This window comes from Lepisma saccharinum, unplaced genomic scaffold (assembly GCF_977018435.1).
Source record: "Lepisma saccharinum unplaced genomic scaffold, izLepSacc3.1 HAP1_SCAFFOLD_897, whole genome shotgun sequence".
NCBI lineage: Eukaryota > Metazoa > Arthropoda > Insecta > Zygentoma > Lepismatidae > Lepisma > Lepisma saccharinum.
Window position 1 is genome coordinate 1 of NW_028143553.1, and position 13,360 is coordinate 13,360.

Below are 13,360 nucleotides of genomic sequence, written 5' to 3' on the forward strand. Positions count from 1 at the left end.
GGAAATGTTCGACAAATACATACAATCCTCGAATTTTTTGTAAAAAAAGTAACTTCACCAGCCCGAAAATTCGAACCAGCGCGTGTCTTGTCTCCAAATCATGACGCCTCAAACCGCATGGGCACGTTACGAGACAAATGTACCTCTTCGGTGGAGGCCTCTAATACCTGCGTACTAGCAAAGAAAAGTTCTAAGCGTGATACACAAAATAGGACATTTCGCAAAAGCAAGCACCGTTCACGTGCCATGGAAATATTTAAGAACGCGATACCGACCGGGTAATATGTAATGACATCAAGCAGAACTCATTGAAACCTTCACAGAGGTAGCAAGATATTCCCTCAGCTCACTACGTGTAGAAAGTTAAACACACCTGGATCGGTAAATGACAATGTGGGGAGGAAATGGAAATGAAATTATCAACTCCTCAGGTGCCACATGCTCAAGGCAGTGGAATGATAAACTAGTTAGTTCAAAAACATGCAGCACTATCTCTGCCCGCTTTGCTACGTGCCAAGAGATTTTCAAACCTCTCAAAAAATAAAACATTACAATCGATTGAATGTTACAAGCAACAAAATATTTAAAAACGATTAGTATCTTTAAAATACACCCAATCCAGAATTGGAGGTATACAAGGACGCATTTAGGGGGAGAGTTCAGAGGGTCCGGACCTTCCGAAAGAATTATCAAGTACATAAATTTAATAATGAAAATTCACTTATTTAGCCTTTGTTATTTATTTCCTTTTGAACTTACTGGAAGGCAAAAGATTTATTGGGATCATATGGATTTGAAGGACAGTACAAAAGAAGATTTATGCTACTACTACTACTACTAATGGTTCGAGTCCGCCTGGGTTCAGTCACTGGGTTCTCGACCTGTGTACAGGACCGGCTGCAACCCACTATTGTGAGGAAATTGGGGAGCTACGAGTGAGTAACGTAAGCCGGTCCCGGATATCTCTTATAACAGTTGGGGTTCGACGTGCTGACACCACGTCACCTCATAACAAATTTGTTACTTTATTAAAAATGGATAGCATATCAGTCATTTGTGTTGTGTGCAGGTCCGTACCCAGGATTTTTTTGAGGGGAGGTGCCAAACCCGAAACTTTGGTTATATGTGTGTGTGTGTGTGTGTGTGTGTCTATATATATATATATATATATATATATATATATATATATATATAAAATTGTAATGATGAAATATGTCAATTATTAAATAATTAATATATATGTATATAAAATATTTTTATATTTATAAACTAACAAATTAATTCCTGTAACGACTTGTTCAAAATGTCAAGAAATTAGAAGATAGGTGAAATGTTTTTAATAAGTGTTAGATATTAATTATTGCTTTTTATTAAAAATGATAATTAAATTTTCATACTTTTATTGTGTTATGTTTTTATAATGGTGTAAATCTATTAATGGTCTCTCGAAACGAAATAGTTCCTTATCAGTGTTGTAGCTAGAGATTTCAGCGCCCAGGACGAGAATGATTTTCGCACCCCCTGCACCGAATTTGCACCCCCCCCCCCCTACCTAGATAAGGCTGGCATATTTAGACGTTGTAGAAATTGTATGTACTTACTCCTTTCCGTTGAATCTGATGAAAAGAAAACTTAGCATTCAAGAAATGTGGCTAATAAAACGACAGTCGGTTGTGCATCCCACACCATCTTCATTGAAGCAGTGTGTGTTAGTGTTCACATCTGCAAAATTGAATGCAAATTAAAGATAACTAGGTGGATGGACAAAAAATGAGAAACTTTAAGAAGACATTAGTTTTCTATTAAATTAACATGTAAGTGCTATGTTTTATTCCCGCCGAAAGGAGTTGAGAAATGAGAGGTCAGTTTAATGTCTGCGTTCTAGGAGCCCAGGGTGACACTGTGCAACCGCCTTCGCAGCTACGGCTCCATTTCTTACTAGTCCAATTTGATATAATTTTAAAATCTTATCTATGACTGTATAAGTACGTTTTAACCCCATGCTGTTACCAGTTCTAAAGAGAGAGAGAGAGAGAGAGAGAGAAGAGAGAGAGAGAGAGATGTATGTAACACTCACACACAGGCTGACATCATTCTTTGTTCTTCCTTCTTTGTATGTGTTTATGATGTTATTCTTAGTAATGTATGTTTGAAGTCCAAACTAATTGCTTATCTTTGTTGTTATAACACAAACTCTTACCCTCGGGAAATTTTAATGGGGGGAAAATTGTAATAGAACAAGATCGTAGGTGGGAAGGTGGGGCATCCTCTAATCCGCCATGGGAATTCGTACCCCGGATGTGACCACCAACGCTATGGAATTATCCTTATAATGAAGAACATATCTGAATGTGAATTAACCACAAAAAGAGCGTATTTTCTTTTCAAGACTGCAGTTCGAAAAAAGTCAAAACAGGGAGTAAATATGGTGAAGTATCCCGACCAAATTGGAACATTTAGTATATTAGAATAAATCGTTAAAAAACTAAAATTACTAAATATAGTAGACTGTAGACTTCTGGAGTATGCCTCTCTCCAGAAACAACCCATTAATTTGTGCAAGAAGAAAATCTAAATTCTTTGCAAAAATCTTAAAAATTATCCATGTTATTTTTGTAGGTTTGCATCAAAAAATTTCATAGCTCGAGGGGGAGGACATGAGCCCCTCTCTCTCTGGGTACGAGCGCCTCTGTGCGTGTGTTGAGATAGGCACAGATGATATGCTAAATATCTGTGTACGAATACATGCATTATTCGAACGCCCACACTGATTGATAAACATAAAACTTGAACTTTTGGGGAAATGCTTTCGGGATCACTTGTTACAGTGCCTCCTATAAAAGTTTAAGGAGTATACAGGGATACAGGGGGAACCTTGTATACCTTTGTTCCTGCACGACTCCTTGTAATTAAAACAAAAAATGTAGCTTATATTTATAGTATTGTTGTATTTGGCTCCATGTTTCCCACCCGTACCAATAATCCTGAGGTAACAACACGTATTTGTATATTTCATGGTTTGTTCATAACTGAAACAAGCTGCTCGTGTCGCTCGGACTGGTCCTTTTTCTCAATATCGTGCCTCCCCCTCCTCTGTCTGTTGTTCGCGCATATGCAGTGAATGTTTAGCTTCAGACTGCTACCTCATGGAGATTTCACACCAAAGCGACACGCGGCACGTGTCACTCGAGGATTTCAGAAATCTAGCGCAGCCTTGTGTGATTTGCCATATGGCTACGGCGAGAAACGCTGCTGTTGATTGGCTCGTTCCCAAGCGACAGCGACACAGCATTCACACCGAAGCAACAAGCGACACGAGCCCATTCAGCTTAAAGCAAAACATTTACTGTTAAGATTCATCCTTTCTAATCAATTTACCACAAACCCGATTCAAATATCTCAAACAGTTTTAGAGATAAAGTGTACTGAAAGAAGCTGTTTTCTTCTGCCCATGATATGCCCTCTTAACGCATGTTTTCAACAAGCTACACAGAATACGTCTACACAGATTCTTACTAAATTGTAGCACACAATGCATAAGAAGTAAACGTTAATACAACACTATATTAATTTGTGACTATATCATTAACAAATCCCAACCGGAAAATATCAGTTCTGAAAGTGAAATTCAATTACATTCAGCGTTGCCAATACGTGAATACCCAATACTGCTGCTGTAACTCGAAATTCAACTATAACGGGCGACTTTTCAATAATTTAAAAGTACTGTAAACATAGCCATATTCCATTCCTTGCGTCTCACATCTTATTGATATAAAGAATCTTCGTTATTCACGCTTTTAGAATGTGGACTGATTAAATCACCTGCTAACCCGAGGGGGAAAAAACTGTTAATTCGCCACTTTCACTGGCGCAGTTAGTTACAGGTTTATACGTTAGATGTCAGCGCTTGACGCTGGAATATAAGTGACATCTATTGATTACACCTGCAACGAACTGCACTTGCGTTAGATGTGAATAGTGGTGAAATCGAAACTGACCGGCGCAACGACGAGCAACACAATATTCTGGAGCAACACGCCGTCTTGGTGGCTGAGGCAGTTGAATGATCGACTCACGATATCGTAAACAAAGATCCAAGGTCCGCATCGTTCATCAATTATCATTTACTCCCGTCGTTGCCATTAACATAAAGAGCACCCTCCTTTTTTTTTTTTTACTGTTATCAGCAAAAGTTGGTTACAGTTATTCGATAGTCGTGTCATTTTGTCAAATATTACTCTCAGAAACTACGAAAACGATGAAGGTAAAATTTGGAGCACTGAATACCTTGCTCGATACAACACAAACCAACTCGATAGCTCGCGTGTACCAGGAGTCAACCAAAAGTGACCTGTCGATATCTTGGAACCAAGGAAATGTAAATATCTAGAATTTTCTAAAATTGCAAACCTAGCGGATGCTAGTTTAACACAACACAAATCATTTCGATACGCCGCTTGTCTGTTTGAGGTGCAATCAACGTGGGGTCTTACTTTGGAGAAGGGAAGCAGAATCAAAACGTTCTCTATCCCTCGCAGTGACAACCTGGTTTAATGGACATCGCTGTAGCAACAGCACGTGCGGTGTTGCTACGTTCAACACACATCTTTACTCCGCTGAATAAAAATCTGTATAAAATCGGTTTCGCAATGTGAATGAACAATTATAGTGGGTTCTAAACACAGCTGCACAGGGCTTCCAAACAAGACCAAGATGGAACTTGTAGAACTACTCAATACTAAGAAAAAAGTTGTTTCTCAAAATTGATAAGAACCTTTTTCTCTTTTTTGGTCGATTTAAAAAATCTGAAAATTAAGAATTGTATTGAAAACCTTTCTACCTGCACTGCATTTAAATTTCATCCCAATCGATCAAACTATCACACATTTTTTATTTGTAGAATTTCAAAGAGAGCGGTCGTTTGGAAAACAAAAAATAGGCACCTTTTTGGTTCTCGACAATAAAAATCGAAGGTATACTCGAAAAAAAAATGGTTACCATAGCTTAACTCAGAATTGAATAAGCTAAATTTTGACTCGATTTTATGTAGGTCTACTGGTTAATTTGCATTTGGAGTCGAAATTCAAGTATCCATAATTTTTAATCCGATAGTAGTATAGTAGAGTATAAGAAAAATCAATCTCTCTGCAAATCTGTTTGACAAAGTGGGTCAAAATTTGAAAAACAATAAATATATATGTACAGTTAGTGGCGGCGATTAGGGGGGGGGGCAGTTGCCCCCCTACTTTTCGCCACTTTTGCACCTGCACTATGCTAAATCTTATCTTCAAAGGGAAATATACTGTCTTTGCCCCCCAATTTTGGCACCTTGTCACCCCCCGGTTTTGGAACCCAATCGCCGCCACTGTGTACAGTACATGTATACGTGTAGTCACCCCAAAATTGGCATCTACGATTTTGTGGGTAAAATGCCCCAATAAGATAACTGTATCAAAAATAAACACATTACTTATTTTAATTTGGTTATTTAGGAAACTAGAAAGATACAATTTTATGTGATTAAATCAAGATTCCAATGCTATATCATATGGCTATATTTATTACACCCAGTCTTCCCATAAATACTCTCACGAGGTTTTGAATGAAATAACAGATGATGTTTAAGATATTGTAATATCCCATGGATGTGGTACACGGAATTTATTGTTTACACAATGCACTAATCTTTGTTCAAAATGACCACCCTTGACTAGGGTTGTGCGATATCGAGCATCGAAAATATCGATATTGGCAATCGCGACAATAGGGACACATCTAAGGCCGTGTCCGAAAGGTGCAAGACCGTACTTGAAGCGAGCATCCTCCAATACGATCAGTAGATAGAACTGAGGACACGTTGTTTCCCTCGAGTTTTTAAACACTTGTTTATAACCATAGAAATCACATAGCATTTTCAAATGTTCGTACACATACATTTCCACACATTAGAAGAACTTTAACCAACAACTTGCTGACGCATAACGCGTATTTAACCCGTGTTGCTGGCTTTCTATCTCCGCGATTCAAAACAAATGAGCAACGAGTGTGGATATCACGTGACCTAGTCACCAAGCATCTGTGCTGAGAGCTACGTACTTGCGTGCTTCTGTTCTTGGCGCTTTCGAACTGTACTAGGTGACGTCACTTCCGTCAAAACTACACTTCAAGTATGTACTTTGCACATTTCTGACAGAGCCAAAATCTTTCAATTATCCAGGAGAATCAGAGAATCGTGTTGTTCTTCGGTGGAAGCGAAAATAGGAGTCCCATAACACAATGGAGTCAGTAGTTCTTAACCACACTAATCCAGGTACTACAAGTAAGCGAGTATTTGCATTCCTTACATTAAGTTAAGTCAAGCACAATGTTGTTTATAACGACACCTATAGCGCTAGCCGGGAGGACAGAACTTTTTTGGAGGTGAATGATGACAAACTATTTTGTAATACGATTTTTCTGTCCGGTGCATAATTTCGACGCTGCAGCAGTGATGTGCCGTAGACTATAAGTTTACGTCTACATGCGTTGTCTACGCGAAATCTACACGAATACTACATTGGCTTATAGTCAGTGATGTGCGTCTGCGCGTAAACAACGATAGTCTACATTCTACACGTAGACTATTTTATAAGCTTAGATTACGTAATCTATGTAAACAACATGGCGAAAGGTGATAACTTAGCAAAGGGCGCCGTGGAATTAGAAGAAAATTATACTGCATATCAGTTGCTAATGTGGGTGGAGAACTTTTCATACTCTTTCTTTCAAATTCGAACAATTTCTCACCTAGGAAGAAACCTAACATAGGAAATATTCTAGTGTTTTATGGGGAAAATACCACTTTTGCCTCACGACTGCCATCTGTTGTTGTTTTTTGCATACTATATTTATCTTCTTCCATAGTTGATAATAGAATAGAAGAGAAATTTGTTGTAAACAGGATTCTTTTTACTTCGTTAGGAACTAATATAGTTGAAAATGTCACTTTCCTTTCATGAAACCCTTGAAAATTGATTTTAATGCACTTTAGATTGTCTACGTAGTCTATGTAAACTACAACCCAATGTAATATACGCGTAGATTACGTGTAAGCAACACATGTAGACGTAAACTTATAATCTACGGCATATTACTGCTTATAGTTTACATAGTCTACTGTAGACAATGCAAACAACAGGGAAGAAATAAATCCCAGTGGTCTTTGAAAGAGAAAGTACTTTTTTCTTCAAACATGCCTGTAATCTGGGCCTACAACCAACTTAAGACCATCCGAAGTAATCAAAGTTATCAAATGTTTACTAACGAGAAGAAAATGGACTATCGGAAGAAAAACAAATGACAGCCATAGTGAAAACTGACATTATTTTTTACACTCACAAAAGGAAAGGCTAAAAAATATTTTTTGTCTTGTTACTGCAAAGGAAAGTGCACATGTCTTAAAAGCATTTTTTCCACGTGTGAAATGGTGGAAATAGAAATAAAACAAATCTTGTCATTCTATAGACAGCGAATTTTTTGAGTGTTTCGCGACATGTTAATTTTGCAGTTCAATTAATACCTAGTGAATTGGTTGAACGTAAATAAATACTTAAAACACTTACTTTTGGACAGTGGAATACTCAACGCTTTCTATTTCCACCTGCTGATGCTGGTTGCTGCTTCTAGAATGTTGCGCGTGCCTTGCACAAAGAACGCCGAGCGCCATGTTGTCTACGTTCATTATGTTATCAACGTAGATTACATAGTCTACATTGTCTACACGTAGAATGTAGACAATCATTGTTTACGAGTAGACGCACATCACTGGGCTACAGGCCTTCAGAAGAGGGCAGAGGCGAACACCCTCACAGTTGCTCAGTCTCCTTCCTCCCAGAAGAAAAGAAAAACTAGAGAAATATATTTTTTTAGCCTAAAAGTTTTATAAATGTAATCCCCCGATTACACTCGACACTTCGATATTTTAAAAATATCGACATATCGCACAGCCCTACCCTTGAAACACACATGCTCAGTGACCACCAAATTGCATTATATTATGCACTGTATCGAGAGAGAAATCTGCCACTTCCTTCACAAAACACCACTTAGACTGGCGTTACAGGGTGTAACTTCTCACAAGCCATATCTTGAAGTAGACACCACAATTTTGTAATTCAGAGGGTTAAGGCCTGGACTGCCAGATGGTCAATCTGAGAGATAAATGAAATTGGGCAAGCCTCCTCAACAGTAAACAATTTTTCATCTTTAAACAGAATTCTTATGTGCCCATTTTCTGCATAATGCTCCAGTAGACACTTTGCTTTTACTGCTCCCTGGTGTTGTAACCGAGCCATGAGGAAGTGGCATACATATGTCTTTTGTGAGCTTTCAGTCCTAGCTCACTTCATAAGACTTGAGACAGACATTTTGGAAATGTTCAGTTCAGGTGCCATCACTGTTTGCTTCCAGGCACAATTTCTGTACATACAGGCCACCACTGATTTCACTACTTGCACAGTCCTTATCGTACATGCAAAGGCACAACCATGAATTTTTGTCTAGAGGGGGGGGGGTAAATGTGCCAATAATAATAATAATTACATTCTTATTATTTATTGTTGGCATATTTTTCTGGTATTTTTTCAATATGTTCAATTTCACAGTAGCTAATAATGGAAAACATTCCGTCTGTACATATGACATGTGTAACTTTAATGTAGAGCATAATGTTTTACACATATGCAACATGGAGAGACGTAAAATACGAAAATACATATGTGACATGGTAACACAAGAATGTGTACCTATTCAATGTTTCTTTAATACATATATATTATTTAAATACATTATATAATCAATTCATCCACCTCATAAGAAACCAACAGCAAAATTGTCTCTCACACGTGTGCGCTCAATTTCCTCAAAACGATTGTTCATACATTTAAAACAAAACTGTTTAGCAAGAACAGTCTGAAGTACACATTTGGTCTTACTTCTCTCTCGTGTAATTTACAATGCATTACAGAAAAGAATCATATTGCGAGCAAGCAAGAAAATTTTCAGATCCAGTTTTTGCAAACTTCAAACAATATTGATTTAATAGGGCACAAATAATTTTACGGGGCACCATGGCATTCTCTCTTTTACAACTATTTTCATTTAGATCATTGGTGCCCATGTCCAACTTCTGCCGTCCCCTAGCTATGGCTCTGAACTTGATGAGACTCATAGGCATAGTTAGAACTTTATATTTGGGTGTGTACAAAGGGGAAAAAAATGAGGTCTTGTACCTTTTTAATAGCATATTTTGCAACACAATCACTTGGCATAAAATGGACTCAAAACACTTGGCTGTTTAACTGAACTGATGTTTGTAAAGGAATATATATTCACTAAATGACAGTGTTGAAAATTTCTGAATATATGTAGTAGAAAAAATTAAATTGCATAGAAATTACACACACAAAAAATGTTCATAAATGTTACAAACAAATACATCAAAATACACGTCATCTATAACAAGAGACGTCTGTCAAAAGGTACAATGTTCTTAAACTCATCAATAACTTCATTTACATCAATGGACTAAGCTTTTTCCTGTTCCACAAATAGCAAGAGGAGGGCTTCCAATCTATCCTGCTTTTGAGTTGCTCTTAATTTAGTTTTAACTTGGGTAGGCTTGGAGAAAGCTCTCTCACACGTGCAGCTTGTGACAGGTATAGAAGAAAGGTGCTGCAGTATAGAGTAGAATGCAGTAAATATCTTCTTTCTCCAATGACATAAAAAAATTGAAAATCTATAGACACTCATTTTATCAGCGATAATGCACACGTTTGTACCAAGTAATGACATTTTCAACTTCTTACAAACTGCTGCTTATTTTATCTCTTATTGAAATATCTGTATTTAATTCTCTTTGATAAAGCAGCCCATTACGGTGTGCCTAGGCACACCCTGTAGCTATGCCTATGATGAGACTGTAATAAAAGCACACACTGTGAGCGAAGGAAGCAAGAAAATTTTATGAAACGTACTTTCATTTGCATAAAATTTGAAATCGAGGGGGCAATATTCCCTGTGTGCCCACCTGAATGTGCTCTTGGCCATCAATGTCATTCACAACTGCAGTATCAATGAAACTCTACATAGCCCAATACATGAACCTTTTATATTATAAGCTTGGTCCGCCGACTTCACTACCTCATGGAGTGCTTTAACAGCCACATGGTTTTCATAATTGCCCCACTCCATCATGGAATAACACAAACATTCTATCTGTTCTTTAGCTCAACTAGCAATGACTCATATGTTCATTCTTGCCAGGAGATTTTGTTGTTGTTTTTGAGCGGATGAGGAGTCACCTTAAAAAGTTGGGACAGTGTTTATGGTAAGACTGAGTATAAACAACCCTAATTAGAGGTCTGTTAAAAAAAAAATTACCACTAAAGTAGGGATATGACAATGTTCATGGAGCTGTAACATTTATTTATTTTATGAACATGAGCGTGTGTGTGTACTATGAGCATACAATATATACGTATTTGTACATTTTCTAAAGATATACCTACCACCTCAATTTTTCAACAGGGCTCGGAGAATAGGAGACCCTTTCATTTCTTAACTGTTGGCAGCTGCTGGACTTTAAAAAAAATAGCTTTGGACTCCGAACTGTTGCTTCAAGGCATAAGTTTAGCAATGCAGTATAACACAAGAATTTCTCATCACCATGGCAACTGGACAAACCCGATTGGTTCAAGGGCTCACGAGACCCTCCCTGCATCCAACGGAAAAGGCAAAAATAGAATTTCAAGTTGGTTCTTTGGTCGTGTGAGCTTTACAACAAATATCATGAGAAAAAAACACCTCAAAGATTACAAGCTCAGAAACTATTCATCCAAGACCATTGCATGAACAAAACTACCTCATTTTGTTATTGTTCATATTTCAAGATATTAATTGCAATATAAAGTATATACTATACACCTTCATTAGTTAGTTTATACAGGGGCCAGTGTCAACTATTAGCTTGTCAGCTTATTTAGCTTCATTTTTTATTCATAATTCGCCAGCTCAGTGGCTGAATGAGATAACTGGGTTGATTTACGATCTTGCTACAAAAGACCTTATGTTCAAGTCCCAGCCTAAGACTAGGTGTTCTTTGTCAGTGTCACTTTATCAATTTCGCCTAGTCATCATTCATCCGAATAATGGCAATTAGTAGCCAAAAAGCAGTGGTCAGAAGCAGCACGCTACTTGTAGCCAACTACAAAATTTGTAGCTTTAGCTGTAGCGACCCTACATTTTGAAAATTGTAGTTGAAGCGGTAGCGAAGCTACAAAATTCCTTTAGTTGTAGTGAAAATTTCGCAACAGCTACATTTTTTCTCAGCATTTTGAATGTGGCAACAGCCTCAGAAAAAATCGACAATAACCCTTACTTTTGCAGGAGGTTCATAAAGACAATCTATTACATGGAGATACAGATTATCTAGATTATAAATATCTTGATATTGTAGATTATAGATATGAGTAATTTATCTCATTTGTATCTGAATAATTCATATATCCAGATAACTGACATATATGAATATATTGCAGCTAACAGCTACGTTTTTTTTAGCTGCATCACTATTTTGAGGAGAAACATGCCTCGTTTGCTACACCGCTGGGAAAAAGTACCTCGTTTGAGTCACCCCACGAACAAATCCTGTGGATATCCATTGTGTAAGACACCAAAATGTCATTTATTGCTGTGTAAAACACAACTTGCAGTGCAAAAACGAGCAATGAATTTTCCACTGCACTGACAAAGGAATAGTGTCAGCAATAAGTGGCTCAGTACGTTAACAGCATTGATCATTGCGAGTATATAGGATCTCACCAGCAAGAAATTATTGTTACAAGGATGATAGTGTTTCTGGAACTACAATTATTTTCGCGCTATTTGTTCACAAATTTTAAAATTACAATATGTTTAGAACATTTGGGGTTTACACGAGTTTCCTCAATATATTTTATCATATTGTAAAAAGTACGTACGAGTTATTGACTTTCCTGCAGAAACGACAATTTTCTTTAGTTATACATAGTTTTCAAATTTATGTATTTTTTCTACTCTTGCTAATCATGACATCATCATCAGCCTTTGTCATTTCCTGCCTCTGGCTGGGTCGGCATAGAAGTCAAGTCACTCCATTTCTTCCGGGTCTTCACACCACTCTTTTTCCACGGTGTTCCAATCTTGTCCTCTTCTCCTAACACTCTCCGCTATCTGCTCTTTTCACCGACATCTTGGTATCCCCCTTGGCCTTATTCCCACTCCTTGTGCATCATAAGCTCTTACTGTTAGTCTTTCTGCATCCATCCTCTTCGTGTATCCGAACCACTTCATCTGTGCCTCATCTATCATGTCCTGAAGCTTCACCACCCCCACTGTCTGTCAGATCTCCTCATTCCTTATTCTATCCCTTCTAGTCTTCCCCACTACACTCCTTACAAATTTCATCTCCACTGCCTATATATTTCTTTTGTATGTCTCTGTCATTGTCAAAGTCTCTGCTCCATACATAATTATAGGCACATATGTATGCATTGCATTTCATAGGTACATCCCTGTTCCATATTAATCTTCGAATGCTTTGATATAGTCCACCACCCATTTGTCCTCTTCTGTTTACCTCCTCATCTATTCATCCACTTCTCTCAATCATGACAATGAGGATGAATGGTTTATTTAATTATTCTCTTATCTATAGTTGCTTTCTGCCACTTTCGGTTAATTATGGGAACGAGGAAGAGTGATGAATGATGAGCAGGGTGGGAAATGGAGGAGCAGGAAAATCTCATCCTCCCAACTTGGCATCTTTCCTAGTTTTAGTTTTGAGTCCATTTTATGCCTAGATAAGCTGATAAAGACTGGATCCAAACCACTATGTATCTCCGCTGGGTATCGAACCTGAGGTCCTTTTGTAATCAAAGGGCCTCAGGTATTTTTCATTCAAAATGCTGCCTTCATATCAGTATATTAAAAAATGAAATATTCTCAAGAAAAATATGTTGATGTGAATATAAATACGTAATTTTATAAAATTTTATTTGTACATAGTTGTAATCATTAATTTGGGTAACACCTTAATTGCAATATTCATATATCAAATTTGAATTGATATGCCACTTACATAGGTACGTTGTTCTCAAACACTACACTACAGTAACTGAAGTAACACTCCTATCAAACTTATGGAATGACGGGAATCATGATATTAAATAATAGAATCTATTTACCAGTAGTAGGGGATTTTTTTTAATATCCATATGGTTGATTTTAAGTTGTTTTTTTTATGTAGAAGTAGTGACTAGCAAATATGAGTAGCGTAGCG